The sequence below is a fragment of the Mesoplodon densirostris genome, chromosome 6 (assembly GCF_025265405.1).
Source record: "Mesoplodon densirostris isolate mMesDen1 chromosome 6, mMesDen1 primary haplotype, whole genome shotgun sequence".
Taxonomy (NCBI): Eukaryota; Metazoa; Chordata; class Mammalia; order Artiodactyla; family Ziphiidae; genus Mesoplodon; species Mesoplodon densirostris.
This window is the reverse complement of record NC_082666.1, coordinates 24176402-24202192: the sequence shown is the minus strand read 5'-3', so window position 1 is coordinate 24202192 and position 25791 is coordinate 24176402. Positions and strand designations below refer to the sequence as shown.

The 25791-nt window shown below is 42.9% G+C and overlaps 1 protein-coding gene across 1 annotated transcript in view; it reads right to left on the bottom strand.

Moving 5' to 3' along the window:
* The window catches only part of LOC132491602 (stimulated by retinoic acid gene 6 protein-like), a 74157-nt gene that overhangs the window by 47849 nt on the left and 517 nt on the right, over positions 1-25791 (bottom strand). The gene's annotated exons all lie outside the window — the stretch shown is intronic.

Here is a 25791-nt window from a genome sequence, read left to right as displayed (position 1 = left end):
TCTCATGGCTAAAATTTTAGAACAATAGTTATAAGGTCTTGTTTGCATCTGTCTGTATGTTTATGTATGTTTATACATGTATGTTGTAGAGATGTGATATCTCTCTACCTCCAGATGGTACTGTCGAAATTAATGTATAAAGAGCTCTATTTATGTGGGTTGAAGGACACGTGTTTGCAAGGACTGGGTATTCTAAAACTCTCATAAATACATAGATAACGTTATCTCTGTTGCAAAACTGGTCAGCAAGGAAAATAGCTTGGGATGATGGCTGACTATGTCTAATGTCTCATTAGGTTTTTGTGAATAGTCTAAACATAATTGTTGGGAAGAAGTGATGTAGATAGATGTGTGGGATAAGAGTTTTCAGGTGAACTTTTCAGCAATAAATATGTGTATGGTATTCTAATTAAAAATAGCTACCAAAATCTTTTTGGTAACTTGAAACCTTAAAGTTTTGCTAAGCTAAATAATGGAATCTCATTGAATATCTAGATCATTTCCAAATAAGATGAAACAGTGAAACATTAATTACTGAACACAGGTTTACTGAATCTTATCTTCTTATTACAGAGAAACTAAAGATATTTGGGTTTATTAGTAAATGTATTTTGTGCCACATTGAAAGATTGTACTATGAAAAAGTGTATGCTTCAAAATTATGAAATGTATTCATAAATTTGCCAGTCTACGGAATTCTGGTGTAACAGTTCACAATTGCTCACTTCTTAGTTTTCACTAGAAGTTAAGGTTGCTAAGGGTTAAGAATTCTAATTAATATATGTAATTAAAGCTACCAGAAATAATATGGGAAACAACTCTGTATGCAAGAAAAGTAAGATATATTTTTACCTAAGAAAAGATATGATGTATGGAGATGCATTTCTGTTGAAGGAAATGAAAGTGATTTTGTCCTAAAGTAAAGCTGGTTATTTCAGAATGGGAAGGTGGAAAATAAAGGATAAACTAAATGTATATAGAAAGTTGAAGGGGGAGAGAAAGAGAATTTTACGTTGTGTAATCAAGCTGGCTAAAATTGAATTGTTATTATAAGGGTATTTAAAATAAGCCTTAATATCAATAGTGTACTTATATAAAACTGGAACTTGATTTTCTTTCATCTGTTAAAAGGACAAAGTTCTATTGGACTATTGGTCTTCTCCTCATAAGAAGTTGTGAAAGGTTTTTCTTTACCTCTTAAGTAATCTGCCTAGAAAGCAAAGATTTGGTGTTTTATCAAAATAATTTCCTGTGCTTCATGTTGTCTTAATCAGGTCTTTGATTGTTTAAGAGAACTGAATCATCTCAATATTAAAAGAGAGAAGTTTTGCTCACAACTGTGTAACAATCTCTGTTTGCCTTTAAAATCCTTTATTGTCACTTTGGTTAAATAGACAACTATGTATTGTTTCATAGTGTGATTCTTATTTAGTCAGTGTCCAAACTTCTTGATATTTTTGACAAACTTCGCCAAATCAAACCCTAACTAAAGTCTTTTTGACATGGAAGTAATTTGGGGATTTTCCAGAGGGCCCCTGGAACATCTCAAAAGATTTTTTCTCCTTAAAAACAGAGAGATAGAGGCTTATTGGCATGTTAAATTACATGGGAAGCATTGTCAAATAATACGTAATACTAAGCCTTCTTTACGTTGTATTTGTATAGGTATATAAGCATTCCAGAAATTGTATGAAATTCCTAAAATTCTGATATGTCTTGTATAATGTTAATCAGTCATAATTCTAGTAATTACCTTAATAATAACTAGAATGTTGTCTGTTACAGAGATAACCAAATTTCTTTGTCAATCGCATTGTAATGAACTCTAATCAGACCTTTAACCATGGCCATTTTTAAGTCTTTGTCATTTACAGAAGTTACTGTTTTACTCTGATGCTTTTGCAGAAGTGTTTGCAAGTGTGCTTCATCTTCAAGGAGATTCATGCAAAGGACTCTGGCAAGCACAGATTTCTGATAACTTTAAGATCATAAAACTGAACTGAGTAAGAATCTCCAGAACTGATGAAAAAACTGGATTCAAGCAGAACAAGAATTAATAACAGACTGAACGAACTGATGATGATGATTATAATTTTTATGACTTTTTGTCTGAACATTGTTGGTTCTTTTTTTTCAGTACGCGGGCCTCTCACTGTCGTGGCCTCTCCCGTTGCGGAGCTGTGCTCCGGATGCGCAGGCTCAGTGGTAATGGCTCACGGGCCCAGCCACTCCGCGGCATGTGGGATCTTCCCGGACCGGGACACGAACCCGTGTCCCCTGCATCGGCAGGCGGACTCTCAACCACTGCGCCACCAGGGAAGCCCTGTTGGTTCTTTAATGTTTTGTTTTTCCAGATTAAGTTAATATTAAGGAGACTTTTTCTCTTAAGCTACCTATGACTTAGAGCAATTTGATAATGTGTACCTTTGTGAATAAAAATGAAACAATTACTTTTTCTCCCTACCTGATCCCTCCAGAATTTGGAAGCTTAGTGAATGTTCTTTGTGACAAAATATTTATTTGCATAAGTTAATAAGAACCTATTCTTCTTGTAACAGGACACAACTGGAAACATTTGTTATATTATCAAAGCTTTGGTTGGAATGTCAGATTTGAGAAGATTCATAGAATCAGGTATGTCAAGACAGTTTTAAATAATTAAGGCTGAGTTTATAGAGTCAATAAATCCCCTTGGAAAAACAGCCTGGTACCTTGCTCTCAGGGTTCCTGACAGTCTTACCAGGTTAGTAAGGAAAGTCCCTTCCTGGCAGGCACAGGATACTTGGGGACCTCAAGAAGAGAGGAATCAACCCAAATCTATAAGCATTAAGGCAAAGTCTGATGGAAAGTCTTTGGCTTGGCTTCCTGACCTCTAGATGCTTTTAGAAGTTCAATCTGGGGCTTCCCTGGTGGCGCAGTGGTTGAGAGTCCGCCTGCTGATGCAGGGGACACGGGTTCGTGCCCCAGTCCGGGAAGATTCCACATGCCGCGGAGCGGCTAGGTCCGTGAGCCATGGCCACTGGGCCTGCGCATCCGGAGCCTGTTTTCCACAACAGGAGAGGCCACAACAGTGAGAGGCCTGCGTACCACAAAAAAAAAAAAAAAAGTTCAATCTGAAATTCCTATGAAAAGCCAGCAAAGAATATTTAAAAGACCCTACATGGTCAATTGCTATTCTTGCTGTGCTTGCACAAATAATCGGGACAAGTTTATTGAAACTAGACCTATTTTGTGAACAAATTGGTCTTCATCGGGCTATCTTTGATAGAAATAAGGGTGATTTTAGAAAAATTATGTTTCAGTAGAAACTATAATACACACTTGTAGATAAGATTCTAGTTCTGTTAATTGGCTCTGAGGTTTTGTTTTCTACCCGTAAACTGGACTGGATCCTGAATTCTAGTTTCCTCAAATATCTGGCTACAAATCTGCAAACTAATGTTTCCAATTTTCTCCCACCTTTTTGACTTGGAATCACTAAAAACAAAAGCTGCCCTTTTCCCTGAAACCCTGCAAACTGAATGTGAATGGCTTGATATAAACTTCAGAGAAATCACCATAACAGCTCATATTTAGACATCGTTTGTGCCTGTTGCTTTGTGGGCCACTCAGAAAGTGTAACTGAACACCTGATGACATCATCAGAGACACTCAAACTGCAAAAGATGTTTCAACCCTAACATATAGAAAATCTTCTTGACTGGCTGCCTCCTGGGCTCAGAAAGTGGTTTAGAGTCTTCTCCAACCATTAAGCTTTGGTTTTCTTCTGTTTCCATAGAAATGCCTCTTAATAAATACCTGACCACTGGCACTATCTAGGCCTAACTCTGGGAGCACACCTGCAAGACCACCTCCTGAAATGAGACGCAACTGTTTAACTAAGCTGACCTATTCTCACTACTTAGATAGGTTCAATGAGATATGGAGCAATTTGTCAACTCAGCTTCTGGACTGTGAAACTTGTTTGAAGTTTCAAAGGTGGGATAAAGGGGGGCAGAATTTGTCACCCCAAGATATGCCTCTTCAGCATAAGGATTATTTTAAGATGGTTATTTTTAAGAAACTGCAGACATAGGGGAAGCTCTAAAAATGGAGCTTTTGTAGGAGACATTTACATGTATGGGGAAAATCTCTTGTTTGTAAGGGTGTCTTCCTCACTGTACCAGGAATGGTAGATAAGGTAGACAAGGTAAGATGACCTTATCACTAGAAACTCTTATCAATGTAGAAAACAATTATTTAAATCTGCATAATGACGTTACCCTTGTTTACTGTGCTTTTCCTGATAACCTCCTATAACTAACTCCTCAACCCCAACATTTTCTTTTGTCTTTAGCTGAAGATGGTATTTAGGGTGACAGCTTCAGCCATTTGGGGGAGTTACTCTATTTTCCTGGGTATCTCCCATGTATACAGGAGGCATACATGTTATTAAATTTGTTTGTTTTTCTCCTGTTAATCTTTTTATTACCGGGGTGTCTCAGTCAAGAACCTAGAAGGGTAGAGGGAAAATTATTTTTCCATCCCCACAATAACATCCCTTGACAATCTAAACAGAGAACACTATGACACCAGAAAGTGATGGCTCTAATTTTTGTTCTATTTTTGAGCAGCCTTTTTAGTTCTGGGATCATTTAAAATGAAGTGTTTAAGTTTATATGTTTGAGTGAGAACGCTTCTAGATGGGACTGTACAGCTCTCAAAGTCCTTTCACACTCTTTTCTCAGATGATCTTCACAAAGCTGTGGGTTAGGTAGGACAGGGGTTATTACACCTGATTAATAGCTGAGGAAACCAAGGCTTTAAGATCTGCTAGAAACTACAGAGCCAGGACTCAAGCCCAGGTCCGCTAACACTGTATCTGCGCTCTTCCTTCTCCACTCTGTGGCTCTAAACTGAAGACGAACAGAAATCTATTCACTGACCCATCATCCCTTCCTCTGTGCCAGCTGCCTACAGATTAGGTAAACCCGGTTCCATGAATCATCATAGCAAAGAAGACAGTTGCCAGGTTTCGCAAAAAACTTAAAATAGAACTACCATGTGACCCAGCAATTCCACTCCTGGGTATATATCAGAAAATAACAAAAACACTAATTTGAAAAGATACATGCACCCTAATGTTCATAGCAGCACTATTCATAATAGCTAAGATACGGAAGCAACCTAAGTGCCCGTCAACAGATGAATGGATAAAGAAGATGTGGAACATATGTACAACAGAATACTATTCAGCCATAAAAAGAACGAAATTTTGCCATTTGCAACAGCATGGATGGATTTGGAGGGTATTCACTTAAAAATTGTGAATCATTGTACACCTGTAACTAATACTGTACCTCAACTATACATCAATTAAAATTTTTTTAATTAAAAAAAAGGGGGAACTCCCTGATGGTACAGTGGTTAGGACTCGGTACTCTCACTGGCAGGGGTCCAGTTTCAATCCCTGGTCAGGGCATGGCCAAAAAAAAAAGAAGAAGAATACAGTTGCCAGGAACATACAGTTGTCCAGCATGACTTGTCTCAAGCCTGACCCTGATAACTCACCTTGCATTTGAGGAAAGCATCTTGGTAGAAAAGCACTGCCTGCAGCTCTGGTGAGCAATCTGCTTCTCTGGATTGTTCTTCGGGCTTCTCTTACCTCTTGGCGATGACTGCTTCTGATATTCTGACGTTCTGCCCAGTTCCCTTCACAGAACCCAAAAATAAAACCTCAGTGAAAGGCAAACATCCAGTCAAATATTTACCAGAGAAATGACAGCAAGTGGGTGGCCTCCTTCCTTGCTTGGGAACACTACTGGCTGTTCTTCTGCTCTACCGCCCTCCCCATGCTTTCTCATGCAGAAGCAGGAACTGTCCTCCCAGTTCCTCTCTCCAAGACTCTTGTTGTCTCTTTTAGCCCTCACTAGCTCTGGGCACTGGCTCCTTGAGCTACTGGAGCTTTGCCCAGGAGTTGAGGCCTCTTCGGCTAGCTGTAAGAATTACTACAGGCAATAAAGTAGGACTCTGCTTCAAGGCAATAAACTAGGAAACTAGCACCACTGGCTTCAAGATTCTCCTTGGAAACAAGACAATTTGCTGGGAGAAGTGGCTGGAGACAAGTTCAAAACTGAACCCCTCCCATGTGGCAGAACCAGGGCTAGCTGTCCACAAGGAATTCCTGCTCCCCTGCCATAAAGGGAAGCTGTTGCTGGCAAGGACCTGCCCAGCCAGGGGGCATACTCCCCAGCCCACCCAGGAATCTAGGAATAAACATGGGATCAAGGCTACCAATGGGATGTGAGCAGAAGTGATGTGTGTTACTTCTGGGCTAAGACAGTTAAGAAGCAAATGTGTTTTTTCTACCCTCTCCTTCCCGCACCTGCTGGTTTAGGACTCAAAGGCCCTAAAGGAATGGGATGGGAAGGAGCCCGAGTCCCTGAATCACCATGTAGAGGAAGCTGTCCTCTACACCAACTGTCCATAAGCAAGAAATAAAGGTCTATTGTAATAAGCCAGTGAAGTGCCAGCTTATTTGTTACAGCAGCTAGTGTTGCCCTAGCTAACATAGCACAGAACGTGGCGGACTTGTAAGCATCATATGGTCCAAGTTCTTGATTTTAAGGATAAGAAGACAGAGGCTTAAGGAAGGGAAGTACACTTAGAGGACTAGCCTTAGAAAGCCTGCCATGCCCACAGAGCTGTGCCAAGGGTGTGAGCATCCATACTGGTGCCATGCAATTCTGTGCCCCGGAGCACTGCTCATTGGACCAAAGCTGAGTGCCTGACCTAAGGGCAGCCAGTCATAAACCATATCAATCTGCCATCTGTGACGGACATTCTGTCCAACAGGTCATCTCCTTCAGGAGTCTGACCTTGAGACACAGAACCAGAACTAAACACTCATCAGTGGGACCGAGAACCAAATAACACCCAGAGAGATGCAGGAAGCTAAGGAATGGTCAAGTCCTGATCAGGGCAGAGCATGACTCTTGCTGCTGAGAAGTGTGTTAAGATTTCCCAGTTACTAGAATGGCCCATGGATTCTAAATGGGCACCCTGTTCCCAAATGATCATCCAGAGCCAAATGGGAACTCGACCCCAGGTGTTCTTGTCTGTTGATTCACCGCATCCATCAGCTGCCAGGCCAGTTAATGGCAACATCACACTCTTATCACCCATGAGTTGTCTGTGGCTCCTCCCCTTCTCTCACCTCATTCGTTCTGCCTCCTAGTGGCTCTTATCCATCCCTTGGATGTCAGAGGGCTCATTCCTCTTTTCCCTTCTGCCAGCCTGGAGTTGGTGTTCAGAATGGTGGAGCCACAACATGGAAAGAGCCTGGGTCCCTGAATCAACACTTGAGGAGACTAGGAATAGCCATTTGAGAGTTTACACAAATAAGGAATAAATTTCTATTATGTAAGAGCCATTATATGTTTTGGAGTTTGTTTGTTAGAGCAGCTAGTCCTTATCCTAATCAATACAACTTCCTTTCCATTCACACTGCTACTGCCGCAGTTGCAGCCCTCACCACCTCCTGCCTGGACCAACACAAGTGCCCTCTAACAGCCCTGAAGCCTCCAGTCTCCATGCCTAGTGCAGACACGCATCTCCCTAAAGCACAGCTCAGACTTGCCAAACATCCTCCATGGTCTGCTCTCCCAACCCTGGCTTTCCAAACCCTCCAAGAAGTTGCTTCAACCCTCTTTTCCAGCCTCATCTCCACTGGTTTCCATCTATATTTTTTTCAAAGTTGCTTATCCATCCCTAAACATGGCCTTTCATGTTACTCTGGCTCTTTAGGGAACAAGGAACAGAGATCCACTCGAGTTGCCTGGAGTTAAAGGGGTTTCCAATTCCTCCCCTGCAAGGGCTGGGGCCCAACCAGGGAAGGCGTTGGAGACTGAAGCCACTCTTGGGAAAGGTTCCTCCCCTCTGTGGCCAAGTGGTCTTTCTCTTGTCTCTCTCCTTTTTTGGCCTTTTTCTTCAATCTTTCCTCTATCTGACTCAGCCCCTTTGCTTCCTTAGGGTTTCTGCTCTCTTGGGGTTTTAACTCACCACCATCCTAACTTTAGTTCATAGTATCCTTTCAACCTGTACCCCCAAAGTCCACTGGCTCCTTCCCAGGGTTCCCCAGTTTTAACTGCTAAGAGAAAAGATCTGCCCCAGTTCATCTTTTTCCCAGGTGGTCACAGCCAGTCTATGCCTTCCTGTCTTTGGCTCAGTCCTACACCCCTCGTATAAGTTTGCTAGGACCCCCATAACAAAATACCACGTACTGGGTGGTTTAAACCAGAACTTTATTTTCTCACAGTTCCAGAAGCTGGAAGTCCAAGATCAAGGTGTCTGCAAGTGTGGTTTCTCCTGAGGCCTCTCCTTGGCTTACAGATGGCTGCCCTCTCGCTGTGTCCTCATGTGGCCTTTCCTCTGTACACCTGCACCCTAGCATGTCTATGTCCTAATCTCTTCTTATAAGGACACCAGTCAGATTGCATCAGGCTGCCCCAATGGCCTTGCTGTAACTTAATTACCTCTTAAAGGCCCCATCTCCCAGTAAAGTCACATTCTAAGGTACTGGAGGTTAGGGCTTCAACATAAGAATTTGGGAGGGGACACAATTCAGTCCATAACACCCTTGGTCTAATCAGCTCTGATGGTGCGGGAGGGGGTCCTGGAGGCAGTGAATAGGCACCATAACCGACAATTCAGGCCATCTGTGTTCGCTCACCTTGGTCCCTTTACTCCTGCCTAGAACGGCACCTCCCACCTGCTTATCACCATGGTTTTTTGTTCATTAAGTCCCACCTCAAGCATAATATCTGGCATAATATCCTGATCACCATGGTTTAATCTTATTTCTCTTGGCTTGGCCTACATCTCTTTTATGGCACATATTTAGGCCTTCTTTATTTGTCCATTTAGCACACATTTGTGGAGAAGCAGCCTGGGGCAGTGGTACAGCGTGTGGACTTTGGGGCCAACTCCACCATTTAGCAGCTGTAATTTTGGCCACGTTATGTTGTTAACCCCCCTGATCCTCGGTTCTATCTGAGACAAGCTATACCTACTTCATGACAGACGAGGTTGAAATGAGCTAATATAAAATGCTCAGGAGGGTGCCTGACACACAGCAAGCCCTCAACGAACATGAGCAATTAGAGGGCGCCTGCTCTCTGCCGAGTGCCAACTGGAAAGTGGAGCAGACGGTCACTTCCCAGTTAATTGTGCCCAAGTCCCAGTCCCCCTATTAGATCACGGTAGCTTGGAAGCCAGGACTAGACCTGATTCGCCATGATGCCTGGGAGACAGGGGAGGCCCCACAAATGCTTGTTTTCAAAATTGAAAATGATGAAAGAAAAACGAAAAAGACAGAGAAATATGAGGATCAGTACAACATAACTCTCCTACTGGACACCTGCAAACAAAGAAACACTGTCAGTGTGTTTCCTCTGAAACCAGGCCCTCTCCTTCCCAGAAGAAGCAGTTCTCGGTACATCCATGCCACATCATTCAGAGAAAAGAATTGTAAAGCTCTCCTCCTTCAGGCACATGGAGATGCTATCTCTTCTGTGAGTGCCCATCTGCCAGGTGCTTCCTGGATCCATTGCCCAGGCTTTAAATGGATATTTTAAATTCTTGGATTCTCCTGGTTACTTCCATCACAATTCTACAATTCCTCTCTTCACACCATTAAGGAAGAGTCACTATTGAATTGCCACTGACTGCCCAGGGGAGTTAGGAAGACAGCCATGTTAAAGTGGGAGAAAAGCCAAGACTCTTGTTCTAAAATGCTTAAGTTCAGCACAGTTTCAGTCACAGTAATAAGGAACCATTTTGAAGTGGCTACCATGCTCCAGACATGGCCTCTTTGAACATGGAGACAACCCTGTGTAATCCATTTCAATTTCCCCCTCATGTTTTCTCATTTTAGCGTCGAGTCTAAATGCAGAACTTGACATGCGTCTGTAGGACAGTTCAACATTTGATTTCTCTCTGCCATTCTAACCTCTGCAAGCCTTTTTGAATACTGCTTCTTCTATCCAATGTACATTAATTCCTTTTTGAAGTACTGGGGCATTTGAACACTTTCGCTGAGTTCATCCAGGTTATTGATAAAAACACTTAATAGAACAGAGCCCTAAGCACTCCGCTAGAGACCTCTTTCCGGGAGCCATGTAATGGTGCTGCAGTTGGCAGAACATGAGGAAAGAGATGACTACATGAGAACCCAGGTTAGGAAGACTTACTCTATTTAAGCCCTGTGTTTATCAGGGTCCAGGGTTCTGGAGACATGACACAAGGAAATTCAGCAGTGCATCACAAAGGCCATGTTTGTTTCCCAAGTGTTGGGAGCTTATCACAGGACAGCCTCTATTTATTCTATAGACATACGGCTTAATTATTTAATTTAGAAAAAAAGAACCAAAATATCTGGAAGACCTAGGCCAGGGCAATTTCTTCCTTAAGTAATATCAATGGGTATGACCCTTGACTAGGGACAATATTTCTCACTTTGAAAAAGAATGAAACTATCCTATATTCCCATCCTGTCCCTCCTCTGTCACAAACAGGCCTGGCTCCCTCTGCTGGCAGAAGAAAGACAAACGAAAGACAAACTCCTCTGGGAGAATGTTCAGTGACCTTTGTGACCTGGCCCCAATTTATCTTCCCAGACTAAACTCAGCTCTGGAGAAGTCCACAAGACATCTGACTGACCTCTCAGGTGCCACCCACCTCCCCTTCCCTGACCTCACCCATTCATTCAGGTCCCAAAATTTACAAAGTACCTGTGTACTGAGAAGTATGGTAGTCCCTGAGGGTAGATGCCCTGGAGACACACCTTGTGCCCTCTTCCCAGGTCAGCCAAGACCCTGGCTTAAGTACAGTGTCCTCCCTGGGGAGGGTTTCCGTGCTTTGCGGTTCATCACAGGAGGAGTGCAGAGAACGAGGGAAGCGATTACTGCAGCAATAGGCAGGCTGGACAAACTGCTGGGATGAGGCTGCCCGGGGACAGGGAGGTGCAGCAGATCAGATTCTGCAAAGGCCATTTCTGGCACTGGGAGGGGGACCCATTTTAACTGGAGGCCAACCACGCACAGGAAAAGGGGCCCTGGCCTGGGACACCCACCTGAAGGACTCTGATTTTGAGCGAGTCCCTTCCTACCCTGGGCTGCAGTCTCCCCCTCTGTAAGTGAGGATGTCAGAAGTGGTCTCTAAAGACCCTTGCTCCCTACCTGACCCAGCTCAGATGTCACCTCTGTGAAGCCGTCCCACATCTTCTCACCGACCCCACTGCTTCAGGTAGACTCACACCTCTGAGCATTCGGTGATTGTCTGTATGCATTTTTGTCCTCCACTCAAACAAAGGGCACCTTATCCCAGCACTTTGGCTCATCTGAATTATTAGGAAATACTATAGTATATTGAACTAAGGAATGAGGAAGCCATTTCTAGATCTGTAATCCCTGTATTGTCCACAAGGTGGCAGTCTGCACAGGTGGCTGCTATACCTACCTTGCATTTTGGTGGAAGCCCTGGGAAAAGATGCTGAAGGGAAGAACAGAGAAGTAGGAAGGACTCTCCTCAAAGACTTATCCTCTGGCTCCTAGAAGGGTATATGCTGTCCCTCTCTCCTCCACCTTTAAAGTGTCAGTCTCAGACAACAATGCAGGCCCTGAGCTACAGGGACCAAGCCTGGATATTCCACATTTCCAAGCTTCTCAAGTTGGCTGGGCAAGGCTGGTGATCTGGCCCTCACTGCCCTCTCCCGCCTCCTGTGCCTCTGCACCTCCCACCCCCATCCCCACGAGCTCTCTCCTCCCTCCTGACTATGCCTTGTTCTCTCTGGTCTTCATGCCTTTGGACATTCTGTGCTCTCTCTCCACTGTCCTTCCAGGCAGCACCTACTGGCTCTTCAAGACCCAGCTGAGTGTTGGAAGGATGTGGAGAACAGGGAACCCTCATACACTGTTAGTGGGAATGTAAATTGGTGCAGCCACTTTGGAAAACAGTATGGAGTTTTCTCAAAAAACTAAACATAGAAGTACCATATGACCCAGCAATTCCACTCCTCTGTATATATATCTAAAAAAAACAAAAACACTAATTCAAAAAGATACATGCCACCCAGTGTTCATAGCAGCATTATTTACAATTGCCAAGATATGGAAGCAACCTAAGTGTCCATCAACAGATGAATGGATAAAGAAGATGTGGTATATATACATACAATGGAATACTACTCAGCCATAAAAAAAAGAATGAAATCTTTGCAGCAACGTGGATGGACTTGGAGGGCACTATGCTAAGGGAAATAAGTCATGCAGAGAAAGACAAATACTGTATGATATCACTTATATGCACTTTAAAAAATACAATAAACTAGTGAATATAACAAAAAAGAGGTAGACACACAGAGATGTAGAGAACAAACTAGTGGTTACCAGTGGGGAGAGAGGAGGGGGCAGGGACAATACAGAAGTGGGGGAGTATGAGGTACAAACTATTAGGTTTAAAATATGCTACAAGAATATATTGTACAGGGACTTCCCTGGTGGTCCAGTGGTAAAGAATCCGCCTTCCAATGCAGGGGATGTTGGTTCAATCCCTGGTCGGGGAACTAAGATCCCACATGCTGTGGGGCAACTAAGCCCGCATGCCACAACTACTGAGCTCACACGCCTCAAAGAGAGAGCCCGTGCACCACAAACACAGAACCCATGCGCCCTGGAGCCGGTGCACCACAACTAGAGAGAGAAAACCTGCATGCCACAACTAGAGAGAAGCCCACGCCACAATGAAAGATCCCACACACCTCAGTAAAGACCCCTAGTGCCACAACTAAAACCCGATGCAGCCAAAAAAATAAAGTAAATAAATAATAAAATTTAAAAAGAAGTCTATCTAAAAAAGAAAAGAAAAAATAATATATTGTATAGCACAGGGAATATCTCAAGCATTTTGTAAAAATTGTAAATGGAGTGTAACCTTTAAAAATTGTATTGGGGGCTTTCCCTGGTGGCACAGTGGTTGAGAGTCCACCTGCCAATGCAGGGGACACGGGTTCGTGCCCCAGTCCAGGAGGATCCCACATGCCGTGGAGTGGCTGGGCCCATGAGCCATGGCTGCTGAGCCTGCGCGTCCGGAGCCTGTGCTCCGCAACGGGAGAGGCCACAACAGTGAGAGGCCCGCGTACCACAAAAAAAAATAAAATTAAAAAATTAAAAAGTAAAAATTGTATTGGGTTGGCCAAAAATTCGTTTGGGTTTTTCCATAAGATATTATTTATATTAAATATTAACATTTAAAAAAAGACCCAGTTGAAGAAGCATCTTTTCCAGAAAACCTCGACTCCCTTTTCCCCCGAGCACTGTTCTGTAGTAGTGTTTATTGCACTGAAATTGCTTCCTATCTGCCTTGCCTTCTTTTAAGAGCATTGCTTGCTCTTCTATCCCTGACCCCTCTGTGCCCTGCACAGGCCTGGCAGGCAGGGGTTAGGCCCTCTGAGAGCTTGCTGAATGAAGAATGAAGCAATGCATCTACGAATTAGGGATGAGCTGTAGTAAGATCAATGGAGAAACTCCCCCTCCCCAACAGGGGAGTCATTTGAGAATAAGAAAAAAAACCTTATTTTTCTGTTGACCCTGGTTCAGGAAGGGACCAAATGCTCCGTAGCACAATAAAGGCACATTATTACTTTGAAAGGAGCCGGGCCAAATGTTCATTAAAAGAGGCCAACGCTTTCCTCACATGAGACTAGGCTGTGCTGCTTTCTAAGAATGAATGCTCCCTTTGGCAAGGTGACTCCTCTTTGAATTATTTATACAGAAACTGCTGGCAGCTGTTTTATTCTCCTGGCAGAAAAGGTAAGTTCCAGGGGCTTCCTGCCTCTAACAGGAGATCTTACTCCATGTGTCACAGAACTGATGTTGGGATTCTGCCAGTTGCCAGGTGTGTGTAGTCGATTCAAGACCTGGAGAAATAAGCACAAGTGGGTTCACTGTGATTGGAACATGGGCCCTGACTGCTGTAAGCCCCCACGTTGACTGTGGGCTACAGTGGACCACTCTAGTAAATGATCACAGGTCCCCCTGGAGGGGCTTAGACGAAGATTTCTAGAATTTCTACAGAGTTCTTCAAGGGGGCGTGGCCTCCTCTTCCAACAAGGGGCTCCGTGTCTAGATGAAGTCTGAACCTGGTTAAGAGACCATGGCTTGAGACTGGTTCAAGACGGCAGAGTAGAAGGACATGCTCTCACTCTCTCTTTCGAGAACACTGGAATCACAACTAACTGCTGAACAATCATCGACGGGAAGACACTAGAACTCACCAAAAAAGATACCCCAAATGCAAAGACAAAGGAGAAGCTGCAATGAGACAGTATGAGGGGCGCAATCACAATAAAATCAAATCCCATAACTGCTGGGTGGGTGACTCACAAACTGGAGAACACTTAGACCACAGAAGTTCACCCACTGGAGTGAAGGTTCTGAGCCCCACGTCAGGCTTCCAAACCTGGGGGTCCAGCAATGGGAGGAGGAATTCCTAGAGAATCAGACTTTGAAGGCTAGCGGGATTTGATTGCAGGACTTAGACAGGACTGGGAGAAAAAGAGACTTCACTCTTGGAGGGCACACACAAAGTAGTGTTTGCATCAGGACCCAGGGGAAGGAGCAGTGACCCCATAGGAGACTGAATCAGACCTACCTGCTAGTGTAGGAGGCCTCTCCTGCAGAGACAGGGGGTGGCTGTGCCTCACCATGAGAACAAGGACACTGGCAGCAGAAGTTCTAGGAAGTACTCCTTGGCATGAACCCTCCCAGAGTCTGCCATTAGCCACACCAAAGAGCCCAGGTAGGCTCCACTGTTGGGTTACCTCAGGCCAAACAAGCAACAGGGAGGGAACCCAACCCCACCCATCAGCAGACAAGTGGATTAAAGTTTTACTGAGCTCTGCCCACCAGAGCAACAGTCAGCTCTACCCACCACCAGTCCCTCCCATCAGGAAACTTGCACAAGCCTCTTAGATAGCCTCATCCACCAGAGGGCAGACAGCAGAAGAAAGAAGAACTATAATCTTGCAGCCTGTGGAACAAAAATCACATTCACAGAAAGATAGACAAGATGAAAAGGCAGAGGGTTATGTACCAGATGAAGGAACAAGATAAAACCCCAGAAAAACAACTAAATGAAACAGAGATAGGCAATCTTCCAGAAAAAGAATTCAGTATAATGATAGTGAAGATGATCCAGGACCTCGGAAAAAGAATGGAGGCAAAGATCGAGAAGATGCAAGAATTATTTAACAAAGATCTAGAAGAATTAAAGAACAAACAGAGATGAACAATACAATAACTGAAATGAAAACTACACTAGAAGGAATCAATAGCAGAATAACTGAGGCAGAAGAACGGATAAGTGAACTGGAAGACAGAATGGTGGAATTCACTGCTGCGGAACAGAATAAAGAAATAAGAATGAAAAGAAATGAAGACAGCTTAAGAGACCTCTGGGACAACATTAAACGCAACAACACTCGCGTTATAGGGGTCCCAGAAGGAGAAAAGAGAGAGAAAGGACCCAAGAAAATATCTGAAGAGATTATAGTCGAAAACTTCCCTAACATGGGAAAGGAAATAGCCACCCAAGTCCAGGAAGCATAGAGAGTCCCATACAGGATAAACCCAGGAGAAACAGGTCGAGACACATAGTAATCAAATTGGCAAAAATTAAAGACAAAGAAAAATTATTGAAAGCAGCAAGGAAAAAATGACAAATGACACACAAGGGAACTCCCATAAGGTTAACAGCTGATTTCTCAGCAGAAACTCTACAAGCCAGAAAGGAGTGGCATGATATACTTAAAGTGATGAAAGGGAAGAACCTACAACCAAGATTACTCTACCCGGCAAGGATCTCATTCAGATTCAATGGAGAAATCAAAACCTTTACACCAAGCAAAAGCTAAGAGAATTCAGCACCACCAAACCAGCTCTACAACAAATGCTAAAGACACTTCTCTAAGTGGGAAACACAAGAGAAGAAAAGGACCTACAAAAACAAACCCAGGGGTTCCCTGGTGGCACAAGTGGTTGAGAGTCTGCCTGCCGATGCAGGGGACACAGGTTCGTGCCCCGGTCTGGGAAGATCCCACATGCCGTGAAGCAGCTGGGCCCGTGAGCCATGGCCGCTGAGCCTGCGCGTACGGAGCCTGTGCTCTGCAACGGGAGAGGCCACAACAGTAGAGGCCCGCGTACCGCAAAAAAAAATATATATATATATATAGAGAGAGAGAGAGAGAGAAAATGGTCATAGGAACATACATACCGATAATTACCTTAAACGTGAATGTATTAAATGCTCCAATCAAAAGACACAGGTTTGCTGAATGGATACAAAAACAAGACCCATATATATGCTGTCTACAGGAGACCCACTTCAGACCTAGGGACACATACAGACTGAAAGTGAGGGGATGGAAAAAGATATTCCATGCAAATGGAAATCAAAAGAAAGCTGGAGTAGCAATAATCATATCAGATAAATTAGACTTTAAAATAAAGAATGTTATAAGAGACAAGGAAGGACACTACATAATGATCAAGGGATCAATCCAAGAAGAAGATATAACAATTATAAATATATATGCACCCAACATAGGAGCACCTCAATACACAAGGCAACTGCTAACAGCTATAAAAGAGGAAATCGACAGTAACACAATAATAGTGGGGGACTTTAACACCTCCTTACACCAGTGGACAGATCATCCAAAATGAAAATTAATAAGGAAACACAAGCTTTAAATGACACAATACACCAGATAGATTTAATTGATATTTATAGGACATTCCATCCAAAAACAGCGGATTACACTTTCATCTCAAGTGCGCCCGGAACATTCTCCAGGATATATCACATCTTGGGGCACGAATCAAGCCTCAGTAAATTTAAGAAAATTGATATCATATCAAGCCATCTTTTCTGACCATAAAGCTATGAGATTAGAAATCAATTACAGGGAAAAAAATGTAAAAAACACAAACACATGGAGGCTAAACAATACGTTACTGAAAAACCAAGAGATCACTGAAGAAATCAAAGAGGAAATCAAAAAATACCTAGAGACAAATGACAATGAAAACACGATGACCCAAAACCTATAGGATGCAGCAAAAGCAGTTCTAAGAGGGAAGTTTATAGCTATACAAGCCTACCTAAAGAAACAAGAAAACTCTTAAATAAACAATCTAATCTTACACCTAAAGAAACTAGAGAAAGAAGAACAAACAAAACCCAAAGAAGGAAAGAAATCATAAAGACCAGAGCAGAAATAAATAAAATAGAAACAAAGAAAACAACAGCAGAGATCAATAAAACTAAAAGCTGGTTCTTTGAGAAGATAAACAAAATTGATAAACCATTAGCCAGACTCATCAAGAAAAGGAGAGAGAGGACTCAAATCAATCAAGTTAGAAATGAAAAAGGAGAAGTTACAACAGACACCACAGAAATACAAAGCATCCTAAGAGATTACTACAAGCAACTCTACTGCAATAAAATGGACAACCTGGAAGAAATGGACAAATTCTTAGAAAGGTATAACCTTCCAAGACTGAACCAGCAAGAAACAGAAAATATGAACAGACCAATCACAAGTAATGAAATTGAAACTGGGATTAAAAATCTTCCAACAAACAAAAGTCCAGGACCAGACGGCTTCACAGGTGAACTCTATCGAACATTTACAGAAGAGCTAACACCCATCCTTCTCAAACTCTTCCAAAACACTGCAGAGTAAGGAACACTCCCAAACTCATTCTATGAGACCACCATCACCCTGATACCAAAACCAGACAAAGATACTACAAAAAAAGAATATTACAGACTAATATCACTGACGAATATAGATGCAAAAATCCTCAACAAAACACTAGCAAACAGAATCCAACAACACATTAAAAGGATCATATACCATGATCAAGTGGGATTTATCCCAGAGATGCAAGGATTCTTCAATATATGCAAATCAATCAATGTGATACACCATATTAACAAATTGAAGAAGAAAAACCATATGATCATCTCAATAGATGCAAAAAAGCTTTCAACAAAATTCAACACCCATTTGTGATAAAAACTCTCCAGAAAGTGGGCATAGAGGGAACCTACTTCAACATAATAAAGGCCATATATGACAAACCCACAGCAAACATCATTCTCAATGGTGAAACACTGAAAGCATTTCCTCTAAGATCAGGAACAAGACAAGGATGTCCACTCTCACCACTATTATTCAACATAGTTTTGGAAGTCCTAGCCACGGCAATCAGAGAAGAAAAAGAAATAAAAGGAATACAAATTGGAAAAGAAGAAGTAAAACTGTCACTCTTTGCAGATGACATGATACTATACACAGAGAATCCTAAAGATACCACCAGAAACCTACTAGAGCTAATCAATGAATCTGGTAAAGTTGCAGGATACAAAATTAATGCACAGAAATCTCTTGCATTCCTATACACTAATGATGAAAAATCTGAAAAAGAAATTAAGGAAACACTCCCATTTACCATTGCAACAAAAAGAATAATATACCTAGGAAAAACCTACCTAGGGAGACAAAAGACCTGTATGCAGAAAACTATAAGACACTGATGAAAGAAATTAAAGATGATACCAACAGATGGAGAGATATACCATGTTCTTGGATTGGAAGAATCAATATTGTGAAAATGACTCCATTACCCAAAGCAATCTACAGATTCAATGCAATCCCTATCAAATTACCAATGGCATTTTTTACAGAACTAGAACAAAAAATCTTAAAATTTGTATGGAGACACAAAAGACCCTGAATAGCCAAAGAAGTCTTGAGGGAAAAAAACGGAGCTGGAGGAATCAGACTCCTTGACTTCAGACTATACTACAAAGCTACAGTAATCAAGACAATATGGTACTGGCACAAAAAAAGAAACATAGATCAATGGAACAAGGTAGAAAGCCCAGAGATAAACCCACGCACCTATGGTCAACTAATCTATGACAAAGGAGGCAAGGATATACAATGGAGAAAAGACAGTCTCTTCAATAAGTGGTGCTGGGAAAACTGGACAGCTACATGTAAAAGAACGAAATTAGAACACTCCCTAACACCATACACAAAAATAAACTCAAAATGGATTAGAGACCTAAATGTAAGACCGGGCACTATAAAACTCTTAGAGGAAAACATAGGAAGAACACTCTTTGACATAAATCACAGCAAGATCTTTTTTGATCCACCTCCTAGAGTAATGGAAATAAAAACAAAAACAAACAAATGGGACCCAATGAAACTTAAAAGCTTTTGCACAGCAAAGGAAATCATAAACAAAACAAAAAGACAACGCTCCAAATGGGAGAAAATATTTGCAAACAAATCATCGGACCAAGGATTAATCTCCAAAATATATAAACAGCTCATGCAGCTCAATATTAAAAAAACAAACAATCCAATCCAAAAATGGGCAGAAGATCTAAATAGACATTCCTCCAAAGAAGACATATACAGATGGCCAAGAAGCACATGAAAAGCTGCTCAACATCACTAATTATTAGAGAAACGCAAATCAAAACTACCTCACACCAGTTAGAATGGGCATCATCAGAAAATCTACAAACAACAAATGCTGGAGAAAAGGGAACCCTCTTGCACTGTTGGTGGGAATGTAAATTGATACAGCCACTATGGAGAACAGTATGGAGGTTCCTTAAAAAACTAAAAATAGAATTACCCTATGATCCAGCAATCCCACTACTGGGCATATACCCAGAGAAAACCATAATTCAAAATGCACCCCAATATTCATTGCAGCACTATTTACAATAGCCAGGTCATGGACGCAACCTAAATGCCCATCGACAGATGAATGGATAAAGAAGATGTGGTATATATACAATGGAATATTACTCAGCCATAAAAAGGAACAAAACTGGGTCATTTGTAGAGACGTGGATGCATCTAGAGACTGTCATACAGAGTGAAGTAAGTCAGAAAGAGAAAAACAAATATCACATATTAACGCATATATGTGGAACCTAGAAAATGGTACAGATGAACCGGTTTGCAGAGCAGAAATTGAGACACAGAAGTAGAGAAAAAACATATGGACACCAAGGGGGGAAAGCGGCCGGGGGGGTGGGGTGTGATGAATTGGGAGATTGGGATTGACATGTATACACTGATGTGTATAAAATGGATGACCAATAAGAACCTGTTGTATAGAAAAATAAATTAAATTAAATTAAAAAAAAAAGCGAGACCATGGCTTTCTTCTACAGTGATTCAAATTGGCTTTTGGACATGAGACCCAGAGTTTTTCCTATTGTAACAGAGCAAGTAACCTTTTAGTAGGAGGCCATCTACTTCATTCCTAGGGACACTGTGACAATTAGCCAAGGCCAAAGATCCCTGTGGGTCAAATACTGTGATATCCAATTCACCCTGCCATCCATTATGATACCTGCACCCAGCTAAGTCTTTGGCAGTTAAGTACTTGCACTTGGCCTCTGTTCTTCTGGGATCCCATCATCCCCAGTGGATTCAAGGAGCCAGTCTCAATGGTGGAATCTCCCATCCTCATATGTGACCAACAGAGGAGAGCCACAACAGGGCTTTTCAAGGATACTACTGCTCCCCTCACTAATGAATTCCCCAATGTTGTAGGGAAAGGAAAGTCCTCTGGGCCCCCCCTTGGGGAATGTAGTGGGTGGGTGGGCATGCAGGTTGTCAATAATAACTCTCTTCCAACATCTCCCATAAGCCTTTTGATTCCTTCCTTTATAACACAATAGGGAAGATGCTCATCACTGAGTCTCAATTTCACTCAAACAGCTAAGTAAACTATAGTCATAACCAGCTGTACAAACCAATACATTAAGCCCATAATCTCAGGTAAGGTACTTGTATCAATAACTTCAACTTTTATTGAATGTATTCAACTGTCCTTCTTGGTCTAACGCCCTTAGAATCCATTCCTGCACATACTCCCCAGGATGCTGCAATGTAGTTTAGCAAAATCTTGCCATTCTTTCAGTGTAGAAGCTGTATCTTCCCAGATCACACTCTGTACTTGCCCTGTTTGAACATGTGGAGCTCTGATGCCAGTTGTGAGTCTACTGGCCATAAGAGGGGGCAGGGTTAAGTCTTGAGGAGAAAAGGTATCCCTTGCAAGATAACTGCCCTGGGTGACCTTATCAAAGTGTCCTTAAGCAAGGGAAAGTGAGTATTCCCACACATAACTTGCAAGCTGCTTCCACTGGTAGGGGAGGCTCAGAATAACTCAGAGGCTCCAAACTTTCAGCTTCATCTGAGCCCGCCAGATATCCCCATTTTAACTCTCTCTTTTTTTGGAGGCACAAATATGACAAATTTTTTATTTCAAAGTCTCAAATTTTGACCAGCAGAGCACCACTGACATGGGCACCCTGATAGAACTTTATGATTTGGTTACCGGAAATGATTATGCCACATATAATTAAGGCTAACCAATCAAAATCCAAGTTCCCACTCCTTCCTAATCAATGGCCTAACTTTCACACAAGAGATTGGCAAGGCTGTAAATTCAACTCACTTTGTAATTATGCAAACCACACAACTAAATTTTATGTCATTGGGGCTTCCCTGGTGGCGCAGTGGTTGGGAGTCTGCCTGCTAATGCAGGGGACACGGGTTCGAGCCCTGGTCTGGGAGGATCCCACATGCTGCGGAGCAACTAGGCCCATGAGGCACAACTACAGAGCCTGTGCTCTGCAACAAGCAAGGCCGCGATAGTGAGAGGCTCGTGAACAGCAGTGAAGAGTGGCCCCTGCTTGCCACAACTGGAGAAAGCCCTCGCACAGAAATGAAGACCCAACACAGCAAAAATAAATAAATTAATAAATTTTATGTCATTTTCAGCAATATTTACCCTAATTTACCTTATTTATTTATAAGAAATAAATTTACTATTTTAGTAAATAATTTATATTATTATTGGTGCTTATTTCTAGTTAAGCTCTCTGGTTCTCTGATTGTGACCCATCTTTAAGGGTTGTTTCTAGAGACCACTCCACTTAGGGTCTAATCAGGTGGAAAAAAAGGAAGTTAATGTAAAGAATTGTTAACTAGGTAATTTGGAGGTAGCAACTGCAGGAAGCAGCTACCACTATCAGGACTAGAAAAACAAAGGGAGGGACTTCACTAGTGGTCCAATGGCTAAGACTGCACTCCCAATGCAGGGGGCCCAGGATCGACCCCTGATCAGGGAACTAGATCCCACGTGCCATAACTAAAAGATCCCACGTGCCGCAACGAAGATCCCATGTACCACAACTAAGACCTGGAGCTGCCAAATAAATAAATAAATATATATATTTTTTAAAGGGAAAGGTTGGAATTATTTAAACTTAGTAGCATATGGCATGAGCTCTTAGAGCTGAAACTCGCACCTCTGCAGTGGGTAGCTGCTTGCCTGGTGTCTCTGAGCTTGGAGAAGGGTTCCTGGTGGGCTGGGGCACTCCATTCTGGATGGGCCTGTGTGATCCCCAGCACCTCCGCCCAGCCCTCAGCCTCCCAGCGGCTGCTCTCTGCGGAGCCTCCGGGTCTCACCCTGCACCTGTGTGGTTCAGGATCAGCCAAAGGTTGAAGGGGAATTTCTACACCGACTTCCAGGGTTCCCTCTCTGTGGTTCCTCCCTCTTTTGTGGCTGCCTCCCCACAAAACCCAGCTACCTGAGCCCTGAACTCTGATCTCTGCCTCATCTGTCCAGGAGATCTTCTGCCATCTGCTTGGGCTACACCTCCCCATATTGTGGCCTGGGAAACCTATCTAGGAGGAAGGTCTGGGTAGATGTGGGGCTCACGTTATATGTGTCCCCTCTCAAGGATCACAGCCCCACGATGGAAAATACTATCCAGTGCCTGCACACAGCTGTTTTCTTTATCTGTCCAGGTTTTATAGTTTTTTATGGCAGGAGGGCAAAGCCCTCTACCATTTTACTTTGGCTGCTCAGCATCCGAGGCCCCATCTTTGCAGAGCTCTACATCTTGTATGTTCCCTCTTACACAGTACTGGATTGAAATCTGTGTCCCTAGAACTCCCACCCCTCATTCATGGGCTTCTCTCTGGAAACCCACCTCTCCTTCCACTCTGGAATGGTCCAGCAGAGGCCTGAAGACAGGGCTTTCATATTCCCTCAGCCTGGGTGGGGACCTTCTATGCCTGGCCTGATTGTCATGCTTGAGATTCAAGGGTATGGCCTGTGGATGGAGGGCCCTCTGCTCACGTGAGCCCCTCTCCACTCCCGGAGGGCAGGTTAGATATGAACGGAGCCATTCATATCTACAGTCACAGGAGGAGTGAATCGGTTGGGACGTTCACACCCATGTTAGCAGCTGCTGGGTGTGTGTGCATCCACCCTGAGTGGGGCATTAGCCAGCTTTCCCTGTGTGCCCGCTGGGAGCAGAGGAGGTAGACACTCACGCCGTGGGAGCTCATACCTGCCACGTGGCAGAGGTGCCTCAACCCCCTTTCCTGCCGGGAGAATTCATCTCCATTTTTCCCATAATCCTATGGGCCCACAGGTGTTGCCCACAGTGTTAACTGGTGCTCTGGGAACCAGAGTTCGCTGGGCTATGGGCTCGCAGGCAACTTTTAAAAGGAAATTAAAAGAAAAAAAAAAAAAGAAAGAAATGGATGCCTATCAACTTCAAAGCTTTGGAATGTTTTCTCCGACCAGATACCACAGGCTCAGTGTTGGAAAATGAGCCTTCTGCTTTAATTCTGAGTCATGCTTACAGAATGCTCTTCCTACTACTTAAAAGGCATGTAGATCATTGTAAATGTGCCTCTGTGACTGTGTATCCCAACCTGCACTAAGCACACATTAACTTCATCATCATGACACCATTCAATTACTGCACTCTCAATGTTTGCATTAAAAGCTGGCAAATCATTCCTGTGTACATTTATTTGCCAATCACGACCAGCTTTTGTCCAGTCCAGGTCTCAGGGCACTGTACCATGGGAATCGTGGCTCAGTTCGAAGGACTTAGACATCCTCTCACCCAATCCCTGATGTTTTGATCCCCTCCATACTCCCTGCCATCCTTGAACTCCTCCACTGACAGGGAGCTCACTACCTCTGGAGCAGTCCATTCTCACTTTGGACAGCCATACCCATTTGAAAGTTTGAAATCACTAGGAAGGATGTTTCTGAAAACCAGCATGGAGCTTATCTCTTTTGTTTTCAAGCCCTGCTTTGTTCCATTTAACATTATAATTGTTTCCTTTACATCATTAAACTATCTTGAATTTCTGCATGTATACAAAACCACATATTTACAAATATGCCTTCATACTAGGCATGCAATTTATCATTGCTATTTCACTAAACAATATATTACAAACATCTTTTCATTGTAATTAAGCTACCTCTCCTTCCTCATTTTCAATGCTCAGATAATCCTTTATTGTTGGATATACCATAATTTATTTAATCATTGCCTATCAGTGGGCATTTAGGTTTTTTCCAATATTTTGTTGTAGTGACCAACTCCAAAATGAAATCTTCACACATAGTGATATTTCCTTAGGAGAGGCTTATAGAAGGGTGTAGAAGGTCAAGGGGTGTGAGCACTTTTAAAGACCATTCCAGGTAAAGACAGCAGCCTCCTGGTTGAAATCAATTGCTAATAAGTAGTGAGAGCCATGTCGAGTGCTATACCAACATTATTATATTTAGTCCTTATCACCATCTACCACCACTCCCATGGTGCTTGCCTGTACCTGTTCTATGTATCTGCTTGCAAGGGAAGAGCTGGAGCAGGCCAGGCAGCTGGCCCTGCTCTGACCACTACATAAAGTGGCCTCTTCAGGGGCTCCTTTTGGGAATAAGGACATCTCCTGAAAGCTGCAAACTGGAAAGGAACTTGAAAAGCAAAATGGATATCACACAAGAGTACTGTAGCTGGTCTTCCCAGACTCTAAGAGGCTTCCTCCATCTCTAGAAATTCAGAAAATAAAGAAAACAGCACAGGGCAAATGAAGGCTAGGGGTTGAAGGCATGAAAAGCCACTCGTAAAGTCTGGTCAACAAGTCCTTCCTTCCATCCAGTGTCTTCATCTGTCCACACATTAAACTCCAGCAATCAAGACTCCCTTGGGTTTCTTGTCTGAGACCCCTGCCAGGACTGGGCCATGGACGGGGTGCAGAGTCTGACTCTGCGCAAGCACAGGGGCCACAGGAATAAAAATCTGACTGAAAGAACCTGTTCCACTGCGTCTTCCCAACACGCACACCCCACTATGTCACAGATACGCCGCCGCTTGTGCTCCAGGACATCTGAGCATTATTTGCAGTAGCAAAAGTACTGAAAACAACTGGTTAAATAACTACGTTTTTGTGCAGTTAAACACTTTGCAAAGTTAAAATGTCCAAGGACAATCCAAAATGTATCACCATCTCATCACAGCCAAAGTCACTGCTGACTTTGAGATGCACCATGACTTTATGTAGCATTATGGCGGAAAAAAGCCAGTTAAACTCCACTCCATTGATTGTATTTACAAGACGGTCAGTTTCACAGATGGTAAGAGGTGGGGAAACTATGGGAAATACCGTGGGTAGAAAAACCAAGTGCAGAGTAATGTGTAGAGCATGCTTTTGTGTGTGTGTGTGTGTGTGTGTGTGTGTGTGTGTGTGTGTGTGTTTAAAGGGAAGGGCCATGCAATCATACGTGGTTTTATAAACATACAAAATTCCTGGAAAGATACCCAAGAACCTGGTAA